The sequence below is a fragment of the Scyliorhinus canicula genome, chromosome 13 (assembly GCF_902713615.1).
Source record: "Scyliorhinus canicula chromosome 13, sScyCan1.1, whole genome shotgun sequence".
Lineage (NCBI taxonomy): Eukaryota > Metazoa > Chordata > Chondrichthyes > Carcharhiniformes > Scyliorhinidae > Scyliorhinus > Scyliorhinus canicula.
The window spans coordinates 107,122,056-107,147,502 of record NC_052158.1 but is presented as its reverse complement, the minus strand read 5'-3'; the positions used below and the strand labels follow the sequence as shown (position 1 = coordinate 107,147,502).

Genomic DNA, 25,447 nt, shown 5'->3' with positions numbered 1-25,447 from the left:
TGTGTGGGTAGAATTGAGGAACCACAAAGGCAAAAAAACCATAATGGGAGTTATGTACAGACCGCCTAACAGTGGTCAGGACCAGGGGCGCAACATGTACCGGGAAATAGAAAAGGCATGTCAGAAAGGCAAGGTCACAGTGATCATGGGGGACTTCAATATGCAGGTGGATTGGGTAAATAATGTAGCCAGTGGATCCAAAGAAAAGGAATTCATGGAATGCTTACAAGATGGCTTTTTGGAACAGCTTGTCATGGAGCCCACAAGGGAGCAGGCTATTCTGGACCTAGTGCTATGTAATGAACCAGACTTTATTAAAGATCTTAAAGTAAGGGAACACTTAGGAAGCAGCGATCATAATATGGTTGAGTTCAGTCTGCAGTTTGAAAGAGAGAAGGCAAAATCGGATGTAATGGTGTTACAGTTAAATAAAGGTAATTACGAGGGCATGAGAGAGGAACTGGTGAAAATCAACTGGAAGCAGACCCTAGCAGGGAAGACAGTAGAGCAAAAATGGCAGGAGTTTGTATGCATAATTGAGGACACTGTACAGAGGTTCATCCCCAAGAAAAGAAAGATTATCCAGGGAGGGATTAGACAGCCATGGCTGACAAAGGAGGTCAGGAAATGTATCAAAGAAAAAGAGAGATCCTATAAAGCGGCCAAAAGCACCGGGAAATCAGAAGATTGGGAAGGCTACAAAAACAAACAGAGGTTAACAAAGAGACAAATAAGGAAGGAGAGGATCAAATATGAAGGCAGGCTAGCCAGTAATATAAGAAATGATAGTAAAAGTTTCTTTCAATACATAAGAAACAAACGTCAGGCCAAAGTAGACATTGGGCCAATTCAAACTGATTCTGGAAGGCTAGTGATGGGAGATGAGGAAATGGCTGGAGAACTTAATAAGTACTTTGCGTCTGTCTTCACAGTGGAAGACGTTAGTAATATCCCAAAAATTATAAAGGGTCAGGGGGCTGAGTTGAGTATGGTTGCCATTACAAAAGAGATGGTGCTAAAAAAGCTAAAAGGTCTTAAAATTGACAAATCTCCTGGCCCCGATGGGCTACATCCTAGAGTTCTGAGGGAGGTGGCTGAAGAAATAGCGGAAGCGTTGGTTGAGATCTTTCAAAAATCACTGGAGTCAGGGAAAGTCCCGGACGATTGGAAGATCGCTGTTGTAACCCCCTTGTTCAAGAAAGGATCAAGACAAAAGATGGAAAATTATAGGCCAATTAGCCTAACCTCGGTTGTTGGTAAAATTCTAGAATCGATCGTTAAGGATGAGATTTCTAATTTCTTGGAAGAGCAGGGTCGGATTAGAACAAGTCAACATGGATTTAGTAAGGGGAGGTCGTGCCTGACGAACCTGTTAGAATTCTTTGAGGAGGTGACAAGTAGGTTAGACCAGGGAAACCCAGTGGATGTGGTCTATCTGGATTTCCAAAAGGCCTTTGATAAGGTGCCACACAGGAGGCTGCTGAGTAAGGTGAGGGCCCATGGTGTTCGAGGTGAGCTACTGGCATGGGTTGAGGATTGGCTGTCTGACAGAAGGCAGAGAGTTGGGATAAAAGGTTCTTTTTCGGAATGGCAGCCGGTGACCAGCGGTGTCCCACAGGGTTCAGTGTTGGGGCCGCAGCTGTTCACCATATATATTAATGATCTGGATGAAGGGACTGGGGGCATTCTAGCGAAGTTTGCTGATGGTACGAAGTTAGGTGGTCAGGCAGGTAGTGCTGAGGAAGTGGGGAGGCTGCAGAAGGATCTAGACAGTTTGGGAGAGTGGTGCAGGAAATGGCTGATGCATTTCAACGTGAGAAAATGTGAGGTCTTGCACTTTGGAAAAAAGAATCCAAGCATAGACTACTTTCTAAACGGTGAGAAAATTCATAATGCCAAAGTACAAAGGGATCTGGGAGTGCTAGTCGAGGATTCCCTAAAGGTAAACATGCAGGTTGAATCCGTGATTAAGAAAGCGAATGCTATGTTGTCATTTATCTCAAGAGGGTTGGAATATAAAAGCAGCGATGTGCTACTGAGCCTTTATAAGGCTCTGGTTAGGCCCCATTTGGAGTACTGTGTCCAGTTTTGGGCCCCACATCTCAGGAAGGACATACTGGCACTGGAGCGTGTCCAGCGGAGATTCACACGGATGATCCCTGGAATGGCGGGTCTAGCATATGAGGAACGGCTGGCGTTCCTGGGATTGTATTCATTGGAGTTCAGAAGGTTAAGGGGAGATCTAATAGAAACTTACAAGATAATACATGGCTTAGAAAGGATGGACGCAAAGAAACTGTTTCCGTTAGGCGAGGAGTCGAGGACCCGTGGGCACAGCCTTAGAATTAGAGGGGGTAAATTCAAAACAGAAATGCGGAGACATTTCTTCAGCCAGAGAGTGGTGGGCCTGTGGAATTCATTGCCGCAGAGTGCAGTGGAGGCCGGGACGCTAAATGGCTTCAAGGCAGAGATAGATAAATTCTTGATGTCGCGAGGAATTAAGGGCTATGGGGAGAATGCTGGGAGGTGGAGTTGAAATGCCCATCAGCCATGATTGAATGGCGGAGTGGACTCGATGGGCCGAATGGCCTTACTTCCACTCCTATGTCTTATGGTCTTATGGTCTCACATCCATTGTTCTTCGGGACACTACTGTCTGACCAGCCAATAGCCCATTACAGAGGCTGATGTTTTTTTTTCTCTTCATCAATGGGAGGTTAATTGCATATCAATAGCATGGCTTTGTTCTTTTGTATAAACATGAGTAGGCAAATAAACAGCCAATACGTTGATGCGTTCAAGCCAGGAAACCCCAGCAGAGAACTTTTGTTTGAGGGCTGGACTGAGTGTAAAGAGAGAGAGAGAAAAATAATGTTGTTCTGAACATTTACAGAGCAGAAAACTTTGGAAATCGACCAAGAGGTGTCATGAAAGTTACAGAGAGAGTTTGGAGCCTTCTCGGGCTACAAACTCAACATGAGAGTTTGGCGCCTTCTCAGGCTACAAACTCAACATGAGCAAAAGCGAGATCTTCCCAGTACACCCGCAAGGTGTGTGGGGGGGGGGGGGGGGGGGGGGGGGGGTGGCACTAAAGGGGCTGCCGTTCAAACAAGCCCGACACAAATTCCGCTACCTGGGGATCCAAATAGCCCATGACTGGAAAGGGATCCACAAATGGAACCTCACCAACCTGACGGAGGAAGTAAAAAAGGACCTGCAAAGATGGAACACACTCCCACTCTCCCTCGCAGGGAGAGTCCAGACGATCACCCAGGTTCCTCTTCCTGCTTAGATCCATTCCGATCTACATCCCCAAGGCCTTTTTCAAAGCGCTGGACAAACTTATCATGGCGTTTGTATGGGGGGGGAGGGGGGGGGGGGGGGTAAAAATGCTAGGATCCCAAAGAAGGTCCTACAAAAAACAAAATCCAGGGGGGGGCTAGCCCTCCCGAACCTACAATTCTACCACTGGGCGGCAACAGCCGAGCGAGTAAGGGGATGGATCCAGGAGCCAGAAGCCCAGTGGGTGCGTGCGGAGGAGGCCTCCTGCATGGGGACCTCCCTCCGGGCCCTCGCCACGGCAGCACTCCCATCCCCACCCAAAAAACACTCCAGCATCCCAGTGGTGACAGCCACCCTCCAATCCTGGAACCAACTGCGGCAGCAATTTGGCCTGACCAAAATGTCGGACAAGGCTCCCATCTGCAACAACCATAGGTTCACACCAGCACTGACTGACGCCACCTTCAAAAGGTAGAGGCAGGACGGGAGGACACTGACAGTCAGGGACCTATACACGGACGACAGGATCGCAACACTGGACGAACTGACAGAGACATTTCGGCTAGCCGGGGGGAACGAGCTACGGTACCTGCAGCTCAAAAACTTCTTACGAAAGGAGACAAGGACGTACCCACAACCGCCACGACAGACACTACTGGAAGACCTACTGGACGCAAGTATCCTGGAGAAAGGGAACTGTAGCGACATGTATGACCGACTGGTAGAAAGGGACGACACTGTACTGGATGCAACAAGAATGAAATGGGAGGATGACCTGGGGATTGAGATAGGGTGGGGACTCTGGAGCGAAGCACTGCATAGGGTCAACTCCACCTCCACGTGCGCAAGGCTCAGCCTGACGCAACTAAAAGTGGTACATAGAGCCCACTTAACAAGAAACCGTATGAGTAGGTTCTTCCCGGAGGTGGAGGACAGATGTGAACGGTGCCAAAGAGGCCCGGCCAACCACGCCCACATGTTCTGGTCTTGCCCCAGACATGTGGAGTACTGGACAGCCTTCTTCGAGGCTATGTCCAAAGTGGTGGGGGTGAGGGTGGAGCCATGCCCGATAGTGGCGGTCTTCGGGGTTTCAGACCAGCCAGATCTATTCCTGGGGAGGAGGGCGGATGCCCTTGCCTTTGCCTCCCTGATCACCCGCCGTAGAATCCTGTTTGGCTGGCGGTCAGCAGCACCGCCCAGAGCTGCAGACTGGCTGTCCGACCTCTCGGAATCTCTCCAAATGGAGAAAATCAAATTCGGCATCCGAGGGTCAGACCACGGCTTCCACAGAACGTGGGAGCCATTCATGCAATTGTTCCGGGACCTGTTTGTGGCCAACGAACAAGAGGAAGAATAGTCGGGTGGCCAAGAATCAGGGGAAAATGGACGGGAATCGGGGGAAGGTAGCCGGGGGGGGGGGGGGGGGGGGGGGGGGGGGGCTATGGGTTCGTTATGGGGGTTTGTTCGCATGGTTTTACGCTTATTTCTTTTTCTTGTTAATTTATTGCTTTTGTATTGGAGGGGAGGGGTACTGTTTTTCTCTGTTGTGATAAAAATTTGTTGTTGAAAACGTGAATAAAAATTATTCAAAAAAAAAGGAAGGACAAAGCCGCAAGCGACAGTCTGATGGCAAGCTAAGGCCCAAAACCAAATTGTAAACAAATGCCTACAAACATGTGCCTCGGCCATATTGGGGAATGTAAAATATGTATGCCGGTTAAAGGGGGCGGCCACAGTTGTTATTATGAAGATGCTTACCTGTAAATATACATGTCAATGTTTGCGTGTTTTTTTTTCCTAATAATTTGTAATGTGTTGGACATAAAATATGAAAACTCAATAAAAAACATTTCCCAAAAAAAAATGAAAGTTGCAGAGGAGAAGGCTTTGGAAACAGACCGAGAGAGGTCATGAAAGTTGCCACTGAGGCAGGCTTTGGAAAAGGATTCAGAACGAATGTCCCTAACAGAAGGAAAATTGCTTTGTAAGTGCAATTATTGCCTTTGCCTGGCTGTGTAAATGGCATGAGAGGTGCATGTTCTGATAAAGAGCTGTTTAATGGGAACTTGTGTGTTAAGGTTAAGATACTGCATTTAACCTGTTATTGTAGGGCTGAAGATTAATGGTTTGAATATTGTTTTTTTTTTTGTTTTAACAAAATTTGTTGATAAAACAACCAAGCCCTACTTCTTAAATTATCACTCTTGGAATGAATCGATTTTTCCACAATGTCTTAAAACTTTAAAAAGTTATGGGTCTGATTCAGTCTCTTAGCCACTGTTGAAAGCTGACCATGATGTGGAGATGCCGGCGTTGGACTGGGGTGAGTCCAAGCTGACCAGGCATCTGTAATAATATATAAAATCTCTTAAAACCTCACTGAAGGGGATTCAATAGGTTAGCTCATGATAGTAGGTACCGGGATGATGATGGGCAGTTCACCCTGCCCTGTGGACTGAATGCAGACAGCACTCTGATTATAATGATTTATCCATGCAACCAGAAATTCCCACATGGTTCACTGACTCTACAGATCAGCAGGTGGCCCAAAATCACTACTAATTTGCACTTCTATAAACTAACCCGTACCTCATAAAGGAGAAGGTGCATTCAGGATGCAGTAGGTGCTGGGAGTCACTCAGCAATTGAATCTGACTTGGAAATAAAAGATCAATGTCTGACCGTGAGGAAGCATGGGCCCCAAGCTTTTCTGAAGATTTACTGGAGGTCAGAGGAGACAAAAAGGAGACAATCACCTCATCTACGTCACCCCAACAAACTCTATTACTCAGACTTTGAAAGCTTGTACATACTCTTCCCTCTTCAGCCCACCATTAGCAGCCATGCCTTCAGTAACCAAGATCACAAGCTCTCAAATACAATCGTCCACCCCCTCCCGAAACTCTTTGTCTCTCCTTAAGACCTTCCGTAAAGATAATTCCTCTAAGTTTCTTCTTTTATGTTTTGGCATCGATTGTATAATTACATCTATGTGAAGTGCTGCACAATATTTTTTTTTACATTAAAAGCACTACAAAAATGTAAGTTGGTGTTGCATTTATTACCTTTCCTCCTTTTAAAAAAAAAATATCCGCATCTTTCACTGTGTTGACTTTTCATCTGTCACCCTGTCTCTTTCCATTCCTCCTCTGTGGCCATACAGGTCAGACTTCTCTGAGTGACAAAGCTACATTCTATGCATATGGTAAACTGTCTTCCCAAAATCTATATCAGTACACTTCAGTGGAGTGTCACAGTGTGCACTGCGGTACCTCTTCCCAGTGGTTGAGAATACTGTATTACAAATTTCTAACATTGTTTCACAAATCAAATTAGCAACTTGGAGCCATGGAACTTGATTTTCAGGTGAAATCCGCCCAATTTAGTGCCTATATATGTGATGTAATAATGGAAATGAAGCAAGGAAGCCTTCCAGAAATCACCTGCCTAAAAATGTCCATTTTAGGATGGTAAATTTTCATTTGTAATTCAGAAAATGTTAGTGGGCAACAATAGAAAGTTTCTTAAATACACAAGAGGGAATTTTGAAACAATCTCTTTGGCAGTTAATATGACACACACGATTTATTTGTCAAGGTCTTGTTATCTCAGCATTGCTCCCAAATTCAATTTGCTCCTCTGAACAGGTGGAAGCAACACCCACCATTCTTTAGATATATACATTTGTCTCAGGTAACCTCTTCAGAGCCTATTTTAACCAAAGGTCTTTGCAGGGAGCTATTGTGGCTTTCCTCCAAGGCCAACCTAGAGGGAGAAGGAGTCTTCTGAGGTCAGAGAAGTGCAAAATGCATTATTTTGCATGAAAAGATAGCCCGACTACTGGCTGAAGTGTAATTGATTGAGGATATAAGTCAAGGGGAGTATTACAGATTTGACTTTTCTCTAGTTATGAATCCTTGTTAGTACTTTGAGAGTCTTGCTTTTCAAATTGACTAGCCAAACAACGTGAGATTTGAGTTTGCAGTTCAGTGCCTTTTTGCTCTCTCTGGTACATGAAAGTTTGTATCACTGATTTGATTTGATTTGATTTATTGTCACATGTACCGAAGTACAGTGAAAAGTATTTTTCTGCAGCCGAGGAACGTACACAGTATGTACATAGTAGACACAAGAATAATCAACAGGGAACATTTGACAATTGGTACATCGACAACACACATTTTTCAAATTACATCTTTTCTGATAGGATTCACTTTCTATTGAATTTTTGGAAATGTTTTATTTGCAATCATTCTATGATTTTGCAGACAATAGCCTGCATTGGGATTTGCTGAACTCCACCTGTTAGTACTACTGGCTCTGTGAATTATTAACACATTTTTAAAATGCTTTTTTCTGCAACATAGACTGTTAATTTCCCAGAAGTACTATCATCCCGGAATCATAGGAGTCATTCAGCTCATGAACTCTGCACTAGCTCTTTTGAAAAGCAAATCAGATAGTCCCATTCTCCTACTCTTCCCTATACACTTTCAATTTCTGTTCCTTCACGTATTGATTCAATTTCCTTTGGAAAGTAACTATTTAATCTGTTTAACTGCCAGGCTGTCAGATAGCACAATCCAAATCTCAACTGCTCATTGAATAAAACTGTTCCCTCATGTCGTTATGTTCTTTTGCTATGGTACAATCCTGTTTGGGACTGTTGACATTTAAAGGAGAAATCCGAACATCCAGGAATTAACCAACAGAACTAGGCCACAGGATTTCACTTTAAAAAAAAACAAAAACAAACTTTATTGTACATATGGAGAAATATTAAACCAAGAAAGCATCACTAGTTTAACACACCTTATAAAGACTGATATTTTACTCCCTCTCCAAGCGTTTCCTTAACTCAAAGTCTTGAAGGTTTATTCACTTTTCTTGAGGCCAACTCAAAAGGTATGCCACAGCCCCCTGAAATTTATTTAAATTCTCCTCAGTATTCCAGTTATTCTTCGAGAAGCAAACAACACAAGATTCATTCTGTATATTTTTGGTGAAACAATCCTTCAATTTTCTTCCATGTCCTCATGAATGTGGATTATTCAGCTCCGTGTCTAGGCTTTGGACGTACAAAAAGTGTTTTCTTTCAGTCTGTTCCCACATCTTTTGTCCAGCTCTTTCCAAGCCAACTATTCAGATTGACTGCTTCCTGCCACAAGTCTCTGTGAGGAACACTGTAGATTTCTTCCACCAAGCTAGACTAAATCATCCAGCTGTTTTTCCCTCATGAGCCCTAAATTGAGTTGCCTACCTCTGGCAGTGAAAACACACAGGTAAATTTAACAAAATATTCTTCCAACCAAGGCTCCAACGTGACTCTCAATTTGTATGACAATGTGCTATGCTTTGGGATGGTTTAAACATAAATGCAAACAAATTATTCAATCTTCAACACAACTGTAGGGGGATTTTGTCAATAGTTTGCAGAAGTGAAGTGTATGTCATTTCCACACGCCAATCTTTTCTAATTTTCCATGTTATTACGATTCACATTTTAAGTGCTGGTTGTGTGCAGGAGAAACACATGTGATCATGCATGAACATGCAATTATGTGTTGGGGGTGCCTTTCTGTGGTGAAACCCACTGTCCGCTGACAATGCTGTAGTTATGGTTGGAAAATAAAACAGCCTCCTGGTCTTGTCCAACTCCACTGCTGACTTGGAGGCACCAAGCTGGAATTTATATTTTACAAAATTAAATTTCACTTGTAAATATTTTGTATTGATTTCACGTTATTCATATGAGAATCATTATTTGTTGAGACAAGCTTAGTCAGAGAGCTAAATATACTGATACTCCTCGTGGTTATAATATATCGGTGGTCACAGGGGGATAAAACAATGTAATGTTTTTTTGTGTTCACTTTTTATTGAAAGTTCATGCTAGTTTCCAGTGTTGTGCTTGTAACTCAAGAGATATGGCTGAACTTGCAGGTTCAACTGGCCCTCCCTTCTATGTACAGCAAAGGATCTTATACACAGTTAATCTCAATGGACATCATTCAAATGTAATAGATGAAATTGAAGCCCTGTAAGGACTCTGTCAAACAACACCCTGAGATGGACCCACATTTGGGCAATTGATGGAACCACCAATTCTACGGACATGTGCTTGTAGGATTAGAATAGCGGTTTTAATATACTTACAACAGAGCCAGCCTGTTAGCCGTTGAACTTTCGGTGAACTGGCTGGCTGACTCTGTGGCACGGATCTTTATACAGCAACTCCAGGGAGAGGAGTTCTGGGCGGAGCCAAGGGGGGAGCCCAGTACAAACTCTCGAGAACTCCCAGAGCTACTTCCCCTGGTGGTCAGGTAGTACAACTGCACTTACAATATCAGTACATATATATACTGGGAACAGAGTGACATTGGTAACTTATAATACCGTGTGAATCTCATTCACCACATGTGAAAAAAATCAAGTCCGGCGGGGGTGGTGGCTCACAAGTTAGTCTGTCCGGTGGACGAATTGTTTGTTGCGATCTGCGGAGCACCGGGGTTGCAGCCTCTTGCGGTGGATGGGTGGGTGTTGAGAGCTGGGGTACGATGGCAGACTCCGGGGTGGGTCTCGTCCAAACTTCATACACCTCTGGCTCGACCGGAGACTTGGGGCGCTGGGGGCGGGCTGGTGCTGGCGCGTGGAACCGCGTGCCTGCGGAATAGGGGGCGGCAGCATAGGGAATGGGTAAGGGGTTCCCCAGTGGGGGTGGGGGGGGGGCTGGATCCAGCGGGTGCCAGGTCCCGAAGGGATACTGTGTCCTGGCGACCGTCCGGGAACCCCACGTATGCGTACTGGGGGTTGGAATGGAGGAGGCGCACCTTTTCAACAAGGGGATCGGTTTTTTGCGCCCTGACGTGCTTCCTCAGGAGAACCGGGCCTGGTGTCCTCAGCCACGCCGGAAGTGAGACCCCCGTGGTAGTGCCCCTAGAAAAAATGAAGAGCCGCTCGTGAGGGTTTTGATTGGTCGCTGTACAGAGGAGTGATTTAATTGCGTGGAGCGAGTCTGGGAGGACTTCTTGCCATTGGGAGACTTGGAGTTTTCTAGACCGGAGGGTCAGTAGGACGGTCTTCCAGACCGTCGCGTTCTCCCTCTCCACCTGCCCGTCCCCCCTGGGGTTGTAGCTGGTAGTCCTGCTCGAGGCGATGCCCTTGTCGAACAGGTACTGACGCAGCTCGTCGCTCATAAAGGACGAACCCCGGTCGCTGTGCACGTAGCTGGGGAAACCGAACAGGGTGAAGACACTATGCAGGGCCCTAATGACTGTGTGGGAGGTCATGTTGGGGCACGGAATGGCAAAAGGGAATCGGGAGAACTCATCTATGATGTTGAGGAAATAAATGTTCTTGTTAGTGGAGGGGAGTGGCCCTTTGAAATCGATCGCAAGGCTTTCAAAGGGCCTAGAAGCCTTGACCAGGTGGGCCCTGTCTGGTTATAGAAGTGCGGTTTGCACTCTGCACACATCGGGCAGTCCCTGGTGACCGCTTTTACCTCCTCTTTGGAGAAAGGCAGGTTTCGGGCTCTGATGTAGTGGGCGAGGCGGGTGACCCCTGGATGTCAGAGGTCATCGTGGATGGCTTTCAGACAGCTGATCTGCGCGCTGGCGCATGTCCCGCGGGATTGGCATCCGAGGCTCGTTGAGCTTCCCAGGTTGATATTTAATATCGTAACTATAGGTGGAGAGTTCGATCCTCCACCGAAGGATTTTATCGTTTTTTATTTTGCCCCTTTGTGAGTTGTCAAACATAAAGGCAACCGATCGTTGGTCGGTGATGAGGGTGAACCTCCTACCTGCGAGGTAGTGCCTCCAGTGACGAACAGCCTCCACGATGGCTTGTGCTTCCTTCTCGACTGAGGAGTGTCGGAGTTCTGAAACGGATAGGGTACGGGAGAAAAATGCAATGGGCCTCCCTGCCTGATTTAAAGTGGCTGCTAGAGCTATGAGGCGTCGCTCTCAACCTGAAAGGGAGTGGATTCATCCACCGCCCGCATGGCTGCTTTGGCGATGTCCTCCTTCATGCAGCTGAAGGCCTGGCGCGCCTCAGCTGACAGGGGAAATCGTGTGGCCTTAAAGAGTGGGCGGGCTTTGTCCGCATATTGAGGGACCCACTGGGCGTAGTATGAAAAGAACCCCAAGCACCGTTTGAGGGCCTTGGGGCAATGAGGGAGGGGGAGTTCTAAGCATGCGGTCCAGGTCTGGGCCCAGGACTCCGTTCTCCATGATGTAGCCGAGGATGGCCAGTCTGTTTGTGCGGAAAACGCATTTCTCCTCGTTATAAGTGAGGTTTAATTTCTGTGCCTTCTGGAGAAAACGGTGGAGGTTGGCGTCGTGGTCCTGCTGGTCATAGCCGCAGATGGTGACATTGTCCAGATACGGAAACGTGGCCCGCAGCCCGTACTGGTCTACCATTCGGTCCATTGCTCGTTGGAACACCGAAACCCCGTTAGTGACGCCGAAGGGAACCGGGAGGAAATGGAAGAGGCGGCCATCGGCCTCGAACGCCGTGTAGTGGCGGTCCTCCGGGCGGATTGGGAGCTGGTGGTATGCAGACTTCAGATCCACCTTGGAAAATAGCCGATACTGGGCGATCTAGTTAACCATGTCTGCAGTTCTGGGGAGGGGATACGCGTCTAGGAGCGTAAAGCGATTTATGGTCTGACTATAGTCAACGACCATGCAAAATTTTTCCCCGGTCTTGACGACCACCACCTGAGCTCTCCAGGGACTATTACTGGCCTCTAATGATCCCCTCACTGAGCAGCCGTCAGACCTCCGATCGGATAAAGACCCTATCCTGTAGGCTGTATCGCCTGCTGCGAGTAGCTACTGGTTTGCAATCTGGAGTGAGATTGGCGAAAAGAGGAGTGGGGGAGATGCGCAGCATGGCTAGGCTGCAGATAGTGAGTGGGCGCAGGGGCCCGCCGAAGCTGAGGGTGAGGCTCTTGAGGTTGCACTGGAAATCCAGGCCTAATAAGAGTGGCGCGCAGAGGTCAGGCAGGACATAAAGTTTAAATTTTGAATAACTAGCGCCTCGAATTGTGAGCGTAGCGATGGTGCGTCCTTGGATTAGGACTGAGTGGGAGCCCGAAGCGAGGGCGATAGTTTGGCTAACAGGAAAAATCGGAAGCGAACAGCGTCTTACCAGCTCTGCGTGTATGGAGCTCTCGGTGCTTCCGGAGTCAAAGGGGCATGGCGTGCTGTACCCGTTGATCTGGACCTCCACCATCGAACTTCGTAGGTGCTTGGGGCGGGATTGATCTAGGGTGACCGCGTTGAGTTGCGGGCCGCGTGATGGGTGCCTGGGGAAGTCGTAGTCTTCCGAGTGGTCGTCCGGTCGAGTAGATGCCGGTACGTTCTGGCTTTCTGATGAGCTATCTGAGCATGGAGATGCAGATGGGGCCCGTGGATCGCACGTGGTGAGCGGCGAGGAAGATGGCGTCCAAGATGGCGGCCCCCATGTGTCGCACGTGGCCGACCGCATGGTGGGGGTTTGCGAAGATGGCAGCCCCATGGATCGCACGTGGCAAGAGGGGGCGGAGTCGGGGCGTAGGCCGCAGCGTTTCGGGCCCCGCGGGCCCGCTGGTGTTGGGAGCGATTTGTTCTCTCTACTGGGGAGTTAAAAACTGGGGCCCTTTTCGCGAGGCACAGTCTGGCATAATGGCCTTTCTTCCCGCAGCTGCTGCAGGTCGCAGATCGAGCTGGGCAGTGCTGCCGCGGGTGCTGGCTTTGGCCACACAAATGGCAGGCTGGGGCATCTGAGTAGCTGGCTGGGGAAGCAGAGTGACTGGCTGGGGCCGCAGAGTAACTGGTTTTGGCAGCGCGGTAGCTGGGGGGCCGTGCGGCACAGGCCTGGGGGGATTGTTGGTAGGGGGCCCATGATGAGGTTGCGGGGTCAGCGGGAAACGAGGTGAGGCTGCGGAAGGAGACTTCCATAGTGGTAGCAGCCTCCACAATAGTATCTAAGTCCTGGGCCCCCTTTTCTAGCAGTCTTTGGCGCACATAGTTCGGTCTAAGACCCGCTACGAAAACATCCCGCACAGCAAGCTCCCTATGTTCAGCCGCGGTAACGGCTTGATAATTACAGTCATTAGAGAGATTGTTCAGTTCCCGTACAAATTCGGCTAGAGTTTCTGTAGGCCGCTGACGGCGAGTCGTAAACATGTGGCGTGCATAAACCTCGTTAATGGGCCTAACGTACATTTTGTTCAATATTGCCAGCGCTGTGGTGTAAGAACCGGCCGGATTTAGCTGTGTGGAGATTCTGTGGCTTACCCTCGCGTCCAGTAGGCTGAGTTTCTGTTCCTCCGTTGTTCCAGCGGTGCTGGCTTCTGCCAGGTAGGCCTTAAAACATCTCAGCTAGTGAGAAAAAATTTATTTAGCCTCTGCATCCTGCAGGTCAAGTTCTAGGCGTCTGGGCTTGAGGGCTGCTTCCATGATTTACTTTGACTGTTTCGTAAGTATATTAAATTGATGGAACCGTCAATTCTACGGACACGTGCTTGTCGGATTAGAATAGTGGTTTTAATATACTTACAACAGAGCCAGCCTGTTAGCCGTTGAACTTTCGGTGAACTGGCTGGCTGACTCTGTGGCACGGATCTTTATACAGCAGCTCCAGGGAGAGGAGTTCTGGGCGGAGCCAAGGGGGGAGCCCAGTACAAACTCTCGAGTACTCCCAGAGCTACTCCCCCTGGTGATCACTTACAATATCGGTACATATATATACTGGGAACAGAGTGACATTGGTAACTTATAATACCGTGTGAATCTCATTTACCACAGCAGTACTGACCATCATTTCTTACCTTGGCTTGACTGTGCCACTACCTCTCCCTTCATCACAACAAGGATGCTCTCCATGTCCCCAAACACACCCTGCTTCTTCCCTAGAATCCATCTTCCACTCCTTCATGCCAGAGTCCACTCCCCACGCCTCCTCCACCCCTTAACACTGGCCTAACCTTCTAGGTTCCAAGCCTGCATGCAAGCTGCCATGCTCCCCTCCATTATGCTGTCCAGTTAAACGAGGAAAATCGCTGATTTTACAGACAACTGCACAAAACAATCTAGTGCATGACGCCTTTAAACAAACGTGAACTGGGTGCCATGAAATTCTTGTGTGCTGCTCACTTTATCTTGAAGATCGGATGTAATGGAAAATGTTTTATGCCATTGCGTTTTCTTGCAGATGTATTACAAGTATGAATCTGTCTCTGGCCAGTGAGAGGCTTGATACGCTACAAACACACTGGTGACTTTATCTCTGCATCACAACCTGCTGTCAGGAACTCAAAATTTGACATCCTGTCTCACTAAATCCCCGCACACACCACGTTTCCTGTTCTTGAGGGCTCCATAAGATCAGCACCCTTTTGATTCTGCAACTCATGTAAATAATTTATATTGTTACTGCAGCTTTACAACTCTTTTTCCAGACTCCCTGGCTCCATTACAAGCTCAGAGATGAATCATTTATTGTTCTAGTTTTTCACTATCGACCCTGACTTTTTGAAGCAAGTGTAAGTGTAAGTGTAATAAACCCTGACTTTGTTGAATTGCATTTACTTCAGGATTGCTTATCAGTTTCACAATCAGATGCCCCCATTTTCCACAGTCACAACTTAAATTCCTAAATCTAAAAGTTATATCCTAAAACATATAAATTCCAGAAACTAGATATTCACAACATCTTAAATCTTTGTCCTCCGATCACCAACCCTTCAGCTATTGGAAACAGGTTCACTTTACTTACTCTATCTGAAGCTTTCGTGATTTTAAACACCTCTTTCAAATTTGCACATTGCCTTCTCAGCTCCCAAGATGAACAATTCCAGCCTCTCCAGTGCAATCATATCACCATAGTCCCTCATTTCTGGGATCATTCTGGTAAATCCCTTCTCTACCCTCTCCGAAACCTTCACATTCAAATATGCGGTGCTCAGATTTGGGCACAAAACTCCAGCTGGGGTGAAACTGGTGCTTTATTTGGGATTAACATAACTTCCTGGCTGTTGCATGTTCTGCCTTCCTTTATAAAGCTTTGTTAAGTGCTTTCTTAACCTGACCCTCCATCACTAAAGATTTACATACATTGACCTCCATGTCTCTCTGTTAAAACTGTGCCATTTAGTTTACATTATCCCTCCTTGCTCCTCCTACCAAAATGTGTTACCGTACACTTTTCATATTGAATTTGATTTGCCATATCCACCCATTCCATTACCCTGCCTATGACCTCCTGAATTCTCATACTATTTTCCTCACTGTTTTTTAATGCACTTCAACATTTTGCATCATCTGTAAATGTTAACATTTGCCCTGCACTGCCATTACCATGTCACTGAAGCATTTCAAAAACCATAGTGATCCAAGCAATGAATGTTGGACAGCACAATTGTATACCTCGCTCCAGTGTGAAAAACAGTAATTCACTACTTTGTATCCATTATCTGATTTTGTAGTTACTATTGCCTTTTTATCCCACGGAATAAAGTTTTGCTAAAATTTGTAATGTATATATTCATATTTGTTTATGGGATGTGACATTTTGCACTTTGTTGTGGTATTTTATCAAATGCCTTGATAAAGTAAGTTGTGATATGTATCGGCATGCCATTGTAATGTAAAGATGCTGAGCACGGCAAGGTTTAACGTGGGACTGGAGAATAGCCCACAGTATGATGTTTGGACTCACGTGGTAGAAGACTCTTCGAGAGGGGAACAGTCTAGATCAGAATTCTGCAAGTAAGAACCAACCTGCACGGTGAACAGCACCATGCGTGACTATACCCTGGAACTGAAAATAGTTAAAGACTACCAATAAACCGTTTATGTTTAAACATGCAAGCTCCCATCGAGACATCATCGTGGACAATATCATAATATGGTTGGCAGCAGTGGGATCTTCTAAATGATGTCACATCAAAGATAGTACCATAATCAACATGGTCTCAGTGATATGAAAGCTGGTCGCTAAATGCATGAACCCAGAACAGTATCTCAAGGTATGAAAAACTGACGCCAATGTAGAGATGCGCACCCAAGAAGAAAACCTGAAGGCAAAACTGCATGACACAGTTCATGAGACGGTGAGCAAAAAAATTATAAAAAGTCACAGTACTTATATTTGAGAATAGGTGGCAGTTCCACAGGTTCAGTCGTTGGCAGCAGCTGAAAGAGAGCTGCATGTACAACACAAAGGTTTAAAAAAACACAGAAAAGTCTGACAGAGTTAAATACAGCACCTGTAAAGAACACAAAATAACAAAAGAAAGTCCCTGCAGAGTTAAATAAAAATAATTGCTGCTGTTCCGAAGATTTTAAAAAAGTGGCAACCAGAGCAAACAGAAGAGCTGTGGCTTTGAGTTTTTAAAAAAAATGGGCCACAAGCCCACTGGGCTTCCCAAAGTGCTAGACATTCAAAGACAAGGAAACGATGACCTGCAGAGTTTACGGGCAGCAATCGCTGCAGTCCTTTATTTCTGAGAAAAAATCAAGAAAATGTAACTGTTTAGCAGACTTGAAGGAAGTGATACAGCTGATTTCAAGGGTCCCAAAAGCACATGGGAAAAACAGAGAGATAAAAGTTCTTGCGGAGTTAAAAAAAAAGAAGAATTGCCCCAAACTTTGCAGGCCAGAGACGAAATTGCTTCTGTTTCCAAAGTTAAAACAAAAGCATCCATTTTTGTCGCTGAGCCCTCCAGGGGCCTGGAAAGAGATAGGAAAAATATAAACACAGAAAAGCCGACAGCTGCTGACAACCCGAGTGAAAAAAATGTTGACCGTCTTAAAGCAGCAACACATTTAAAGTGGTAAATACAAGCAAAAAGAAAGCAGCCATGGCCAGCAAATTAGTAGAGACTCTAGAAAGAGGACAATATACAACAAGAGATCCCAGAAAAAGGAAACTCCACCAAGGCCAATAAGAGACCTCGGAGATGGGCAACTCCCTTGAGAGTAACAAGAGGCCTCCGGCAAGGAAACAAGAGACCCCAGAGAGAGACAGCAACAAGAGACCAGAGAGAAGACAAATCTTCCAAGGGCAACTCTGCTGCAGACTACAAGAGATCCCAGGTCAGCGAGAGAATAAACAGCTGAAGATCCTTCAAGATCAAATGCAAAAGGAATGCGTAACCATTCAGAAAATGACGGCATGAAGACTGTCGTAAATAACAGAACGAAAACAGAGCAGAAGGAACTCTACGGAATCACAGGACAACTCAAGGCTCAGAAATGTTCCAGGAAAAAGCTACAAGGACGGCATGCTGGCAGAGTGGTTACCACTGCTGCCTTACAGCTGCATGGACCCAGGTTCAATTCCAGCCTCGGGTGACTGTGTGGAGTTTGCGTTTTTTTCCCCGTGTCTACGTGGGTTTCTGCAGGGAAGTGGGCCGAGGTAGAGTGCTCATTCAGAGGGTCGGTGCAGACTCGAAGGCCTCCGGCTGTACTGTAGGAGTTCTATTCAATGAAACAGGCTGAAGAGCTGCAGAAGCAGTTGAATGAAAGGGAAAATCGTAGAACTTGATAAATTGTAGAACTTGATAACAAAGCCATGAGTAGCATTACAGAACTAAAACAAGTTCAGACGTCGCTGATGACAAACCTGACCAACAGTGAAACAGATAAAAAAAACAGTTAGAAATTTCTGTTTGTCAGAGAAAGAAGAGGCAGAAATTAGATCAGAAAATGCAAATTCGAGACTGAGGTGTAAGGCACTGGGAGAAGCTAAAGCGCTGACTGTCTCAGATGTATTGAACACCATTGAGCTGAATGAAAAAAATCATCAGCTTGCGAAAAGACTTGAAAATACGAAAGCAAACAAATGTTTGGCTGAAATTTTAAAACAAGTGGAAGTGAAGATTCCATGTTTAAAACATCCAATGCCCAGCAAGAACACGGTGTACACTCTAGAGAAAAGATTGCCAGAGGAGTGATGCTGGCAGTAGATAATGGATCCCCTCGAACAAATAAATTCACCAGCAGCAATTAATTTTCATCAGCTGAATATTAAGGGAGTGGAAGCCTTTTCCATTCAGAAAGACTGCTGGCTGATTGGGAGGGGAGGTGATCAAATGGCGACATGGACACATTCAATCACAAACTGAACTTGGAGCGAAGCGTCATACTGCCGTAAAACATATTGCTCTTTCTTGCTTAGCGCTGCCATCCATGGGGAATATTGATTGGCCTTTGCAAAGAGGGCATCAAGGGCCCATTAACGCTCCTGTGAATGGCAGACTGGCTAATGACTGAAAAAAAAATGCAGGTTGGGTTTACTTTCACTGTTACACGCAATGCAAAGCAAGCCGAGTACATAAGTTGCAGGTCCTTGTGTAAGAGGCTGCACTGATATGTGACATCCTCTCCAAAACTCCTACTGCACTGCTGCCCAGAATATTGGAAAGAGGTTCCTTCTGATGCTAAAGACCCTAGGGAAAGGAGCAGGATGTCAATGATCAGCCCTCACCCTTTGGGGTTTCCCTTCAACCTCAGATACAGGTCTCTAAAGTCTCCCAACCTGTTGCTGCTCTTCTTTCGTCAACCAAAGTAGAGAGTTAGGGTGACTCACAGTATAATACGTACAAAACATTGTAACGAGGAAGGATTATTGATCACAACAATTTCCTCACCATCAATAGACCATGAATAATGCATGAGCTCAAAAATTACTCATAAATCTTGGGTGCAGGCAGAGAGGTGGGGAGGAGAGAAGTGTAAACGTAATACATCTGTGCTTGACCAATGCTTGATTTATGGTATCTGAAAAGGTTATGATGACACCTTCCAATTATTAACTTTACCATAACACTGACCTATAAAAGAAAGATTTAAACGTTCTGTTTGAACTGTCATAATGTAATTAAATTGAGTCAATTACTCAGTACATCGGAGGTCATTGGTCAGAAATCAAAACGTGTGCATGAACTATAACATGCAATACTTCAAAATTAGATGTATAATGGGCATCAAACAGAAATTATATGAAGATCAATTTAAAAAAAAAAGGTATTTAAATAATCTGAAATGATTTTAACCACTGAATATCATTGTTTGTCACCTGGAGAAATAAAAACCTGGCAGGTTTATAAAGACCATATAGTGAAGTGTTGCTCACTGGTCTGTTCCCCCCGTCCCGTCTCCCGTCCCCCATCAGGTGTGTGTTTACAGCAGCTCCATGCAGCAATATACCTCCATGCTTATATGAAAAATGAGGAGGAAAATAAGCAGGAAATGAAGGTTTGTATTCTTGTAGTACCTTTCACAACCGTTAGACACGTCAAGTGCAGACTCTCTTATAGAGTTGAGCAATATAAGTGGTCTTCAAATTTTTTAAAAACCGTCAAAATAATTAAAAACTTCCCATGGCAGGTTGATGGAAAAAGTGAAGTCGTATGGGGTTCAGGGTGTACTAGCTAGATGGATAAAGAACTGGCTGGGCAACAGGAGACAGAGGGCAGTGGTGGAAGGGAGTATCTCAAAATGGAGAAAGGTGACTAGTGGTGTTCTACAGGGATCCGTGCTCGGACCACTGTTGTTTGTGATATACATAAATGATCTGGACGAAAGTATAGGTGGTCTGATTAGCAAGTTTGCAGATTATACTAAGATTGGTGGTGTTCCAGATAGTGAGGGGGACTGTCAGAGAATACAGCAAAATATAGATAGATTGGAGAGTTGGGCAGAGAAATGGCAGATGGAGTTCAATCCAGGCAAATGTGAGGTAATGCATTTTGGAAGATCCAATTCAAGAGCGGACTATACGGTCAATGGAAGAGTCCTGGGGAAAATTGATGTACAGCGAGATCTGGGAGTTCAGGTCCATTGTACCCTGAAGGTGGCAATGCAGGTCGATAGAGTGGTCAAGAAGGCATACAACATGCTTGCCTTCATCGGATGGGGTATTGAGTACAAGAGTCGGCAGGTCATGTTACAGTTGTATAGGACTTTGGTTAGGCCACATTTGGAATACTGCGTGCAGTTCTGGTCGCTACATTACCAGGATGTGGATGCATTAGAGAGGGTGCAGAGGAGGTTCACTAGGATGTTGCCTTGTATGGAGGGTGCTAGCTATGAAGAAAGGTTGAGTAGATTAGGACTGTTTTCGTTGGAAAGACGGAGGTTCAGGGGGGACCTGATTGAGGTCTATAAAATTATGAGAGGTATGGACAGGGTGGATAGCAACAAGCTTTTCCAAGACTGGGGGTGTCAATTACAAGGGGTCACAATTTCAAGGTGTGTAGCCACCTGGGTTGGCCATTTCCCGACTTTAAAATGGAGATCCGCTAAGAATGCAGGGAGAAATGGCCAAACGCAGGAAAACAAGCAGGTGCAAAATCTCCTGTATATTAGAACTTGCAGAAACCCAGACTGCACTGAAACTAACAACCATCTACATATTGATGAGCGATCCCCGGGAACAATTGGAAACACTTAAGATAATCGAGGCCAAGCCAGACTCCTCGGCGCCAGCGGGAGCCAAGACAAAGGAAGGCCAATGGACACTTAGGAACCGGCCAGCGATCAGGGAACAGCCCCAGTATTGGGGAAATCAAATCAAGTCTGCCCAAAAAGGCGCGAAGCCCCTGGGGACTATAAAATAGAATCCCCAAGTTCAGTTCGATCTTCTTGGCAGGGTCTCTCAGCAGCTCGAAACAACACTTGACCGTTACCTGCCTAACAGTTGCACCAACCAAGTAAGTGTCCAGTCAACGCACGCTACCAGATAGGCGCTCCTAACCATTAGTCCATACCAGCTGGAAGCCTGCAGACTCAGGATCGAACGAGAGGCGAATTGTTCCCCTGACCTAGTGGGTCCCTTTTCCAAAGCTAAGTATTGGCCTGTTAGTGTTAGAAATAGTCTAGTGAGTAGTATTTTATGCATGAGTAGCGATTGACTGTGTATATAATAAATGTGCATTGATTTGAACCTTACTAACTGGTGTATTGAGTTATTGATCAGCACTTGAACCTCGTGATGGTATCATAAAGATACCTGGCGACTCTAGAGCAAGGTGATTAAACAGAGCAAATTAAGTGTAAAGCACACTTAGCAACATTTAGCAACAGGTGAGGGGGAGAAAGTTTAAGGGAGAAGTGCGTGGAAAGGTTTTGCCAGTGGTGGTGGTAGAGGCGGGCACGATAGCATCATTTAAGATGCATCTAGACCAATGGTTCTCAACCGGGGTCTACATGGACCCTGGGGGTCCATGTAACATTACTGGGGGTCCACACAAAAAAAATACCGAATTGGGAGTCCACGGTGATATTTTAGTGGTCCATAGAGCAATTCTACTTCAGAACAATTGTTATTACTGAGAATTAAATTTTTACAGTTTAATTAATGATTTATAACAGTAATCACTAGAAACTGTGTATATTTGATATGAATTGGTTATTTTTAGAGTAATTTAATTCAATTTAGTCAGTAAAAAGTTTTTTTCATTAGTCATCGGACAAAATATTTAGTCATATTTAGGACTTTAGTCATCGGACAAAATATAAGGATTAGTTTATAAGAAGTTTTTTTTCTGTGGAATGGCTATGGGGGTCCACAAAACAAAATGAAGAGGAAAAGGGGTCCATGGGTTAAAAAAGGTTGAGAACTCCTGATCTAGACAGATATGTGAACGGGCGGGGAACAGAGGGAAGTAGATCCTTGGAAAATAGGCGACCGGTTTAGATAAAGGATCTGGATTGGCGCAGGCTGGGAGGGCCGAAGGGCCTGTCCTGTGCTGTAATTTTCTTTTGTTCTTTTTTTGTTCTTTCCATTGGTGAAGAATCTCAGGTGGTGATTCATAATATCACGAAATACCTATTTTCTCTCAATCAAAATCCTAATGACAACTAGACGTCATCGAACATGTAATTGATTGAGATTTTGACTCTGAATCAAAGGTATTTGATTCTTGCTTTTTTGTTTGCTTTATTCATTTGTCAATGATTTTATAAATGTTCATATAATTTGGAGATATTAATCGATGTTGAAGCTATAAATGCTTGGCTCACAGATATGTTGAACCGATGCATCAAAATATAAATACATTGTGATAACGTGGTTCATTGTGGAAGATATAATAGAAAAACCTTTCTTTGGATCGCCATCTTGCCGTGGTGGAGAGGCTTGAAGGTTACGTTAATCCAGAGGGCAATGCCACCAGGAGCCTTAAACTCCGGGCAGGGTGACCCATGATGGTACGGTCAGAGGGGAGGAACCAGACAAAGCACAATCCAAAACAAGTCCTCAACGGTGGATCAGGTAGAAGATACTCATATGGGATCAACGGCTGCAATGGCGGAAGAAGGCTGCAGCAGTAGGGAGATCCCCAGTTATCGAGGTTCCCTTGCCAATGTAGCTGGATCTACCCTGTGTTAAGGACTGTGCCTGATTGTTGTGTTCTGTTGTCTTGGCCTTGCAATGATTCATGCAGAACTGCTGGTGACTTAAACTAGAATGATGTTTTATTGATGTACACATGGTAAAGGCAACTCATGGAGGGCAGCACAGTCGCCCAATGATTAGCACTGTTGCTTCACAGTACCAGGGTCCCAAGTTCGATTCCAGGCTTGGGTCACTGTCTGTGTGGAGTCTGCACCTTCTCCCTGGTCTGTGTGGGTTTCCTCTGGGTGCTCCGGTTTTCTCCCACAAGTCCTGAAAGATGTGCTTGTTAGGTAAAGTGGGCACTCTGAATTCTCACTCTGTGTACCCAAACAGGCGCCGGAATGTGACAATTGGGAGCTTGTCACAGTCACTTAATTGCAGTGTTAATGTAAGCCAACTTGTGGCAATTAAGATTATTATATTATTATTATAAAGTAACAATCATAATTGCTATACAGACCAAGTTATCAGAGAGTTACATTAGGCATTCTTGGAACTATCCTTATGAGCGAATGTTCTGGTGTATGCTTTACAACCTTCTGCCGATAGCTGGATGTCACATAACTGATGGCACCTGCTGGTCGGAGGTCACACCGCTGAGTGCATGCAACATTGTCTACAGGCATATCACCACACTGATTTGCAATGACATACCCACATTAAATAATGTCCCACACCAGGCACCTACCTAGATAAAATCAACAGCTCCCGGGGTCTATTAGGTGGACAATCATACTAGTTAGCAAGTGATCACCGAAGAAGTAGAAAATAATGTAAAAATGTGCATTATCGTTCTTACACGATATTTTGTACTTGAATATGATTTTATATTCATTTGACACTTACACCAATCTACGTTAAGATCAAATAATGGAGAATACTTGTGTGGATGGAGAAAACCCTGTGTATATTTTACTTGGCAGTTATTTCTATATTATAGAACACAATAATGATAATAGATGGGTGACTTCCCCAGTGGGTGCTGCTAGCGGAGTGTTCTACCACAACTCATGCATATTTTAAATCCAGTGGTGTATACTGAAAATTCAGGTGTGGACTTCCAATATATAAAGACCTGAGATATCCACAATGCAAGTACAAATTGAATGAAAGGAAATCACAGGCCGAGGATCTGGGCTATATACTGAAGTTTTAAAATATTGAGAAACTTCCTTACTTTAAACCTTTTCAATAGACTATAGGTGATGAAATATATATATTTAGAAGTGAGCACAGAAATAAGATTAAAATATTTTCATAGAATTCAAGTAACAGTTGTCAACTTTTGTGTTCTCCCGCAGGTCCTTGTTAGCTGTGAGGATATTCCTCCTCCTGATCCTGTCTATTCACATAAGCAATAAATTGCTGCAACTATAGGAAGCAAGGGCAGTCCATCAGTGTTGTCACTTTGAGTTGTATGAAATTCCCTTAGCTGGGTAACTATGCCAAATTCAGCACCTGTGTCACAAGTTGGATCGAAAAAATTCAGCTTGTTGATGTGCCCTTAAAGGACACATCCCTTAAGGAAAACTATCGCAAGGCATGATGATAAAGAATGGGATAGATTATTGTTTAATTGCAATACGTGGGTGGAATGCAGAAAGGAAGATCTGGTAGGAAGGTTCACAGCAGTAGCAGAACCCACCCGATTTCCTTCCTGTTCAAATGAAAGGAAACAAAGTTCAGCAGGTTCTGTAAGGAGCATGCAGTCCTCGCTTTCCTTTATGTGCTTCACCCAGGTGAAATGTAACTCCCAGGCTGTAAAAACAGTAATCTATCCCAATGTGTTTTAACAAGCTAATTCCAGACTCTGTTTAAAATACACTCAAATTAACTGACTGAAATCTTGGTGCTTGTAAGAACATAAATCTCACATTGAATTTCTGCTCCATTCTAATTGACCACGTAGAAAAGATTTTGAAATGAATCCAATGTTAGCCGCAATGAAATATGTACTGGTGGTTCTGAAAATTTTATAAAAGGAGTTTACGTTTTTAATAAAAGACCAGAGGCTCTAAAATTCTTATTTGCGCAGCATCCATAATGGAAGAATTAGCCGGGCTTTTCTTTGACTTCCGCGTAAAGTCAACATGAAGTCAATAGAGTGGCCTTGCCATGTGCCCAAAGCCAGTGCTACGATCCAAGCTGGTGTCATAAATGGACAGGAAGGTTGCAGAATGGAACCACGGCTCAAAAGATCCTAACTTTTACTTTTTTTTTGGAAAACATGAAGGAACAGTCACAGGACTGCTAATTAGTTTCAAGAAAAAAAAATATTAAACATGATTCTGCTTTGCTACCATGCTTAGCTTAACAAATACACGCAGATTATAAGATTAACACGATTACAAAGTATACCTTAAGCTACAATGGTCTCAGTACCACAAAATCCTCTAAACCCACACTCTGCTCTGAACCCACGTGAATGTCTGTGAATTTCTTCTCGATCACTCCCCCCCACCCCAAAAATTGTCTTTATACTGTGAGCCACCTTGTCTCACTGAACTCCGGCTTCAGCGTGAGTGATTACAAATTCCACTTTAAAGAAGTCACACTGGAAAATCTTATTTTAAACAATGCTGTCTCCCCACTGTATCCATTAAGGATTCTCTTACAGGTTTTACACCTGCCCTCTTCAGGATTTCTTTATCTTCACAGTTGCTTTAACAATCAATTTCCATACTGCATTAAAATGGCATCAGACCTTTGATTTATCTCTGAAGCCTGCTTTCTCACTTTAAATCTGCTTGTTGCAGCTATCTCTTTCACTCACTAC

General features: G+C 44.9%; 1 protein-coding gene across 4 annotated transcripts in view; it reads right to left on the bottom strand.

The window, feature by feature from the left end:
• Window positions 1–25,447, bottom strand: part of si:ch211-51h4.2 — a 477,954-nt gene that overhangs the window by 284,990 nt on the left and 167,517 nt on the right. The gene's annotated exons all lie outside the window — the stretch shown is intronic.